This window comes from Haliotis asinina, unplaced genomic scaffold, assembly GCF_037392515.1.
Source record: "Haliotis asinina isolate JCU_RB_2024 unplaced genomic scaffold, JCU_Hal_asi_v2 scaffold_17, whole genome shotgun sequence".
Classification (NCBI taxonomy): domain Eukaryota; kingdom Metazoa; phylum Mollusca; class Gastropoda; order Lepetellida; family Haliotidae; genus Haliotis; species Haliotis asinina.
Window position 1 is genome coordinate 2,625,939 of NW_027133889.1, and position 8,209 is coordinate 2,634,147.

An 8,209-nucleotide genomic window follows, 5' to 3' on the forward strand; every position below is an offset into this window, starting at 1 on the left:
TATCAACCTGTTAAGCCTGTTAACTTCATATTCCATTGCCTCTAAAGTCTATTCAGAGCATTCTCCTCTTTGATATGGCTGACGGTGATAAAAGTATCAACCTGTTAAGCCTGTTAACTTCATATTCCATTGCCTCTAAAGTCTATTCAGAGCATTCTCCTCTTTGATATGGATGATATGTTGCAAAATTTAACTCAGCGATCGTGTATGTCCGGTTTAAAGGGGGTCTGTCCTGTTTAAAGGGACTGTAACGTGACCTCGTGGCTGCTAACAAGTCTTGAAATTTAAGAAAGGAAATTCACCGCTGTACGTTGTTCCATGTTCTGGAAAAGAGTGCTGTGATACGTGATAAAGGATATAGTCCACCACCCTCCATGTCCGACTTACTGCCTCGGTGTCAGTTCTGTATCACGCTTGGTAAAACGTACTTTTGTTCTAGAAGTTTCCAGAGTACACTTGACCTACGAAAAAACATTCGCACATAGCAGTTCCCTCATTTTTGCTTGTATTAGATATGATCATTTCTGACAACCACTTATTATGGATATATATTATTATGAACTTAACTGAACCTTAAACGAAATATTGTAATGCTATAACACCATTATTTAATGACAAAATATACTGTCAACTAACGATGGGCAATAAATATAATGTAAAGATAGAACCCCAAAATCAGCCATAATGTGTTCAGAGTCCAGAACCAGGAACAAGACAAGGAACAGGAACCAGTTGTGGCAGCAAAAGGTGTTGCTGATGTTGTACCATTTAGGCTAAACCCGAAATGCATGTATAATTATTGTTCCTGTTTTTGTGAAACTGAAGGCAAAAGAGATCAATGTCTTGAAATAATATTCTAAAATTAAAATTTGAAGTAAAATGAGAAATAGGTAAAAGATGAATCTGGAACAACATTTGTAACAAAATGGAAGCATGCATACATATATAAACATTTGATGACAAAATACACTGTTAACTACACACACACACACACACACACACACACACACACACACATATATATATATATATATACCATCTGTTTAACTGTAATCTGTAATCACTTCTATACATATAAAAAATAGTACCCAACAGCATGCCCTTTTAGATTACGAAGCTCCCTTCTCCACCTAGTTACCTCACTCTTTCTGAAGTCTTCGGGGAGCACTCACATATTATGACCGTGCAGAAGTCGATGGGAAGGCAATTAATTGTTTCTGTGCGATTTCTTCCCTAAGTAACTGAATCAAAGAACTTCATTCTTTCTACTCTGCTATAAGTAAATGCATTATGTTATACAAGCAAAACCCTGTCGTTGAAATATTCGGTTTGCTGCAGATTTATGCTCCTATCAATACACATTGCATGTATTATGCAATTCCACACGAAAATTCATCAACTGCCAACATGTTTTGGTACGAAGACCAATTTCAACATACCATAAACAATACACACTGAAAGGCTGCATGTCAATCAGTGTGGACGGACCTTCAAGGTATGGCGGATGTAACTTACCTTTTTCTAGGTGGTAAAGGCATCTTCTCATTCACGTCTTCTAGCTTTGATTCCTAAAGCCAGCACGGTCATTGGCCGAATTCGTGATGCAACATATGTCATATTTGGGATTTCACTTTCTTAGTAATTCACAGAATTCGTGGTGTTTACCAATATTTGAAAGCGTGGGCGGACCGCGGTACCGAATGCTGAGTCACAAGGTACACCATGCGTGTGTGTGATGTCTGAGTGCATGCCTGCGTCTTTCTCTTATGTAGGTGTTCAAATGCAAAACACTGGTTAACGAGTGTAGTAGAGGAATGTTTATCCATCAATCAGTTCTCGGGCGTCATACATACTGCCTTCGTTTCGCCGTGGATGTTGAACACCGTAAGCAACGCCGTAGCCAAACCAGGAAATCCTTGCGACACCGACAGTATGTTTGTTATCATCTGTGAAGATTTCCACCTTTGATCTATACTGAGAAGTCGATTAACCATTATGGATGCAGTAAGTTGAGGGGAGCATGCATAATATGAACGAGGCTGGTCTCCACAATTAGTTTCCAGATTGACCACCATAACTGTAATTGTGATATCATGATTCTGAAATCAGAAAACTGGTCTGCACTGGGAGATCTGGGCTCTGTTGGATGAAACGACCTTAGTACTGGGGCTACCGTAAGCTTAGGCCTCTGTTACCATTACGATGATCTTAGTGCTACGATCGTTTTCTCCACCGGAACCATGGCGTTCAGACAAAACAGTTGTGCGGCAGAATTCTGTGGAAAATGCTATTGTATACAAACACACAAATATAATGTGAACAACTTGTGCATGCACGTATCTCTACAGTCTGACTTTGATAAAGACATGTTTATGCATGAGTAACAGCTGGGTGTATTCCCGAGCAGAGGAAACCGTACACACCAATAGCAGTTCTACACGAAATGGGAGGTTGGGATAGCCTTGTGGTTTTGTCGTTCACTCGTCACCCTGAAGAAACAGGCTCGTTTCCCTACTTCGGCACATTCAGTTTAAGTGCCACCAGCTGCCGTGATATTGCTAGGAAATTGCCAAAGCTAAACAAGGCGTTATATCCACCTCATTCATTCCGTATGAAATGACCCCCAAATGAACATGTATGTGCACGCTTTCAGCATAAGTGGCGGTATTAACACAGACACCACTAAATATTGAAAAAAAACGGGTTTTTCGTCACTGAAACGGATTTACATCTTATAAACCGTAAAATCTTGCATAACAGCTTCTAAGGTGAGTAGCCAATATCTCGACCGTACCAAAAATGACTCGAAGAAGAACAGATTCTGCAAATTTAATGATTTTAAGTTCAGCATGACTTACTCAAATAGTTTTGACAAGGCTTGTGGCTGCATGTCGAGCATTATACACAACAACTTTAACCTGTCATGTACTTATCATCCCATAATGTTCCAAGGGAGATCAGAAGATATCTCCTAGGAGATATATATCGTTCTGAGAGTAGATTTTGTACAATGCCCTGACAATGCTATGACATCATGAACTTGGTGACGTCACAATACTATGACATCGCAGCACTGCAAATCTGATGTGAGTGAGTGGGTTTCGTTTTACGCCGCACTCAGCAATACTCCCGCTATGTGAAGGCAGTCTGTGAGTAATTGAGTCTGGACCCGACAATCCAGTGACCACCAACATGAACATAGATCTGAACAATTGGTACTGCAAATCTAATGGCAATTCTATGGCAGTACTATGTTCAGAGATTTACATTTTTCATTGAAAACTTATGAAGAATGATTTTGGATGATAAATAGAATCTCATCCTCGTGTCAACCTCGTATCAGTTATATCAACACTCGTTGAGAAAGGTAAAGATATCATCGGAAAGCCGAGGATATTTCTTACTTCATCAGCTCGTGTTGATATAATAAATATCAGTAGACACTTGGGTGAGAGTCTCTATATAGTACACAATTTTCGAGGTGGAATCGATCAATTGCGCGTGATGTTTCATCACAGTTTCAAAGAGTGACATATGACATCTCAAATTCGCACCTTACTGTTTAGATATGAATTTGCCATATTTGTTTATCACAGACAGTTGGCAATGTAAATAATCATATATTAGACAGTGTCGTATACTGCCTATTGATATGTTTCAGCAGGAATGGCCTTCAACTACTAACGAAAGCTCTTGATGTTATTCATGTCGTCAATATAAGTCGTTGCTTGAGCCAGAGTGTTATCTTGCTCACAGTCGCTGCAGAAATGTCCGCACTACTTTTTATACGTGTTAGTTTAGACCGTAATAGTTTATTAATCAACCGTGGAAAATATGCCTCTTCGGAACAAAGCAAAGATAAAATCTAAGAAATTAGTATCTACCACACCTGTCTCTATCTCAAAAGAATGTTAAACTAGTGTCTTCCTTTCTTTCCCGCAAATAGCCCCCAAAACAACACAAAGTAACCCTATTTATTTGCAAAACATATTTGTTAAGAAAAAAGTTGGTTAGTTAGAAAGTTAATTATACATGTCATTGTTACGGTGTATATCTTATTATACATGCCGTTATAGTTTATCGCTGGTCAAACAAAAATACCGTTACGGTTTGTCACTGGTCAAACAAACATACCATAATGACGTGTCACTGGTCACAAAAACGCACCGTTATAGTTTATCGTTAGTCACACATACATACCGTTACGGTTTGTCACTGGCCACACAAACATAGCGTTACGGTTTGTTTCTGGTCATCCTAACATACCTCTACCTTTTCTCCCCCGATTGCATCTATCCATTGCCCTACGAAGGACATTTGCAAAGACAAAAAACGCGTTATCGACCATAAATATAATTAAAACGGGTCTATTGTCGAGCTGTTAAGTTTGTCTTAATTCAATGAAGTCGATTTACAAGTATATGACGGCAACAGTCGTGCTTCCCTTCTCCCTCTCTCTCCTGGTTCCTGCTTACAATACCGTGATCAGCTGCATCATATCCTCTGTGTAGGGGTGAATGCCCGTCCATGACACTTCCACCTGCCTCAGCCCACCTGTCGATATCTCGGGTTCCGCCCCAGGAGATCAGTCCGGTGCTATCGCAACAGCCATAAGGCGCCGCCGAACCTAGAGGTGTCTTACTACTCTGTTTTTAAGTATGGTTGCAAAACGATCACTTGATTTTATCCTTGGGAGACTGATGCTTGAGTTTGTACTCAGATATCAAATAAATGTCTCGGTAAACGTCCATGACAGAATGTCAGCCTGGTGCTTATTTTCATAACATATATCCATTTACCCTCAGTCTCAGAAAAGAATAGCATATTTGACATATGATAGTTGCGTTTCGCTGATGAAGGCGTCGTCCACTGTTAGTACCTTTGAAATGAGCTCTATCACGAGAGATACATACTGCCTTCAATGTACTCTTTGTTACTTCAGATAACATGAAAACATCGGGATGTATATTGTGGAACAGTGAGAGTGAACAAACATCTAGCATGAGTCATTGAAAACTAAGCAGCACCGGGACTGTCGCGGCTCCTCTTCATTTTATTTGATGATGGTTGTATGGTTTAGCGCATACCGCAATATTCCAGCCATATGGCGGCGGTCTGTATATAATCTGGTCTAGAAAATCCAGTGATCGACATCATGAGCATTGACCTAAACAATCAGGATACGATTACATGTATCTTCTAAAACATAATCAAAATACTGATATGTTTGTTTGTTTTGTTTTGTTTTTTCAAACAAAATCTTAAAGCAGAAGTTTTCTTCGTATTCTACCGAGTTTAGACAGTAAGCCACAAATGAACCCAAATGACAACATCATAGGGATGTCTAGTCTTGTGGCACATGGCGGTTTAGCAATACATACGCGACTGGGCTCGGGCGAATGTTTTGGTTCATTTATGATATTGTGGCCTTTTTGGTGGTTCGATTCCCAACATGTGTGCACAGTGTGAAACAGTGCACAGGTTGGCCTCCACTGTCACATTGCTGGAATTGTGCTAAAAGTGGCATAAAACTAAACTCACTCACATCGTGCTGTATTCGGAAGATTCATGCTTTTCCTTGTTTATAAAATTACTTCACCGAGATAAAGCCCAATGGACGTTCATACGTCCTTGTACATATTATCGCCACATAAAAGGCCAAAGTATTTAAGCCGCCGTTCTACCTTAACGTTCTGGTATCACACTCTGTCAGGCCAAACATAGTCTGTCCCTGAACCACAACATTTTCCGTACTGCCGAGCCCTCTTTGCAATACTAAAGCTCTAAATGAAACAAGTCTAGATTTCCCCAGATTTTGAATCTCCCAGCTCACGGGAGTCCTTTTTAGTTTAAATGGGTTTATTTGTCACTGTCAAACTTGTGTATATACGTTACATTAGTCTAAGTCAAACGTAAAATGCAGCTTTGTGTTGCTCACAGTATAAACATGTCCTTTATGCCTGCAACGATTCGTGAAACATTGTCTGTACGATCTTGAGTGACGTATCAAAGTATGGTATATATTACAGCAAAGGAAAATTGAGACGACCTCGTGACCGACATCAGCTTTATACCTGATAATTCTGCAGGAATTCCATATTTGTCACATGGTCGCACAAAACATGACTTTTTTATCATTAAAGTGAATGCTTACTGAAAGAATGATGCAAACAGCGAATTATTTCCCGCTCTCATCGTATTCTTTATTGTGTGTGTGTTTAGACGAGACAAAAATCAACTTAGAGACACCCTCACACACATACATGTTGAACATCAGGTCTTGCTCTTCTCGCAATCGCTTTTATTTATTATTCATAAGGGGAGGGGTAGGTGTGCACCGCGGAGAAGACTCTTCGTGACAGAATGTTATTGTCAGGACACACGTGTTCCTTGACGATCGGCTTGCGAATGTATGTATGTATTTATGCATGCATGCATGAGTGTGTGTATGTATGTATGTATGTATGTATGTATGTATGTATGTATGTATGTATGTATGTATGTATGTATGTATGTATGTATGTATGTATGCATGCATGCATGCATGCATGCATGCATGCATGCATGCATGCATGTATGTATGTATGTATGTATGCATATATTTACATTTGATCAGGACGATGGAATTGTGGGGTGGCTCAACCTCGTGTTCGACCCTGGATCTATTCCATTTACCGATTGGGTGCACAGTATGTGAAACCTGTTATATAGACTATTTCTAGAATTTCACCCACAGTGCAATACGTACCTTGTGAATAAACCTGGAAACAAATAAAAAACCACTTGTATTTTCGTGTATTTTTCCCTGTTCGTTATATGTATACATAGTTTTGATAGGAACAAACAAACCCGTATAAATTAGTCCTACGCATCCTAGAGATTCAAAACCTGCGGAAATCTAGACTTTTTTAATGGCATTAGCATTGCAGCGAGGGCTGCAGTCAGGACAGTAATATGAGTCAGGGACTGTGAGATAGATTATCTATTATGCATGGTATGTGCATATAACGCTGGATCATGCCCATATTTCAAAGCAAAAGGTGATTTGTTGCAATATTGCGGTGCCAGTACAAGTTCAGGGAAAAGAGAATTCATGATGTTCATGATGTTCGTGGTGTTCATGGTGTTCATGATTAAGTGTAATATCTTAAATATTCCGCCTCGAAACCATCAGCATACACATCATTTCAAAATAAGATATCAGAGACTTTGTTCACGGTGACTATACGTTTATACTGAATCATCAACAGTGCAATGGGCAGTTAGTGAACGAAATAGTTACCAAATCTTGCTAGCCAGTCGAAAGTTCCTAGCCCACAAAATAATTCAAGAGCCCGAAACGTTTAGCGTTGAAACAAAGCAAAAGATAACGTACATGTCTTTGAAAATAATATAATGTCGGCATGACTCGGTTTTCATCATTATGCTGCTAATACTATGAGAATTTGTATTAGGAAATAATCTTAAAAGTGTATTATCACTTAACAAGTCGGAGAGAGTGATATATTCATAACATGAACCCACGAAATTCACAAGCATGTCGGGCCAGTGACTATTCAAATTTACTGGCACAAGTGGATTTTTACATGCCACTAGCTCGAGGGCTAGCAGTTATTTCGCATACTGTGGGCAGTGTATTCTATCTATCGCCTAGCTGGCGCCTGTAAGATTTTGAGATCACCCATTACAAACAACGCCGTCTTTGGTTCACGTGCAAGAAGCTCAACACGATGATGACTTAATGACATGAGCACGTGGCGTCTTAAGACACGTGTGTATGAGATGATACATACCAATAGCCTCCTGGCCGAACACACTACCCCGCACCCTCCTATAATTTTCTATGTGCATACTACCCCATAATATTCGGCCGAGATGTGTCAGAACGCGCGCCATGGTCTTGACTTCCGTCGAGCCGTGCGACCTTCAGCACATCCTACTCCTCTAAAAGATGCCTTGATCGGATATCCATGTCCACATTAAGAGCAACCTAGATATTTTGACTGGCGAGTTCCTTACTGTTGCATTCCGACATCCTTCTTCCTGTATCTTGGCTTCCAGTACCTACAACTTATACAAGTATTGCGTCACCGTCTTAGAGCACATCTACAATATTGCATCACCCCCTATTCTCTTAGCGACAGACCAATTGTGCACGAATTAACATTTGTCAGTGACTGTGAAGTTTTATTTGTGTATATTATATTTC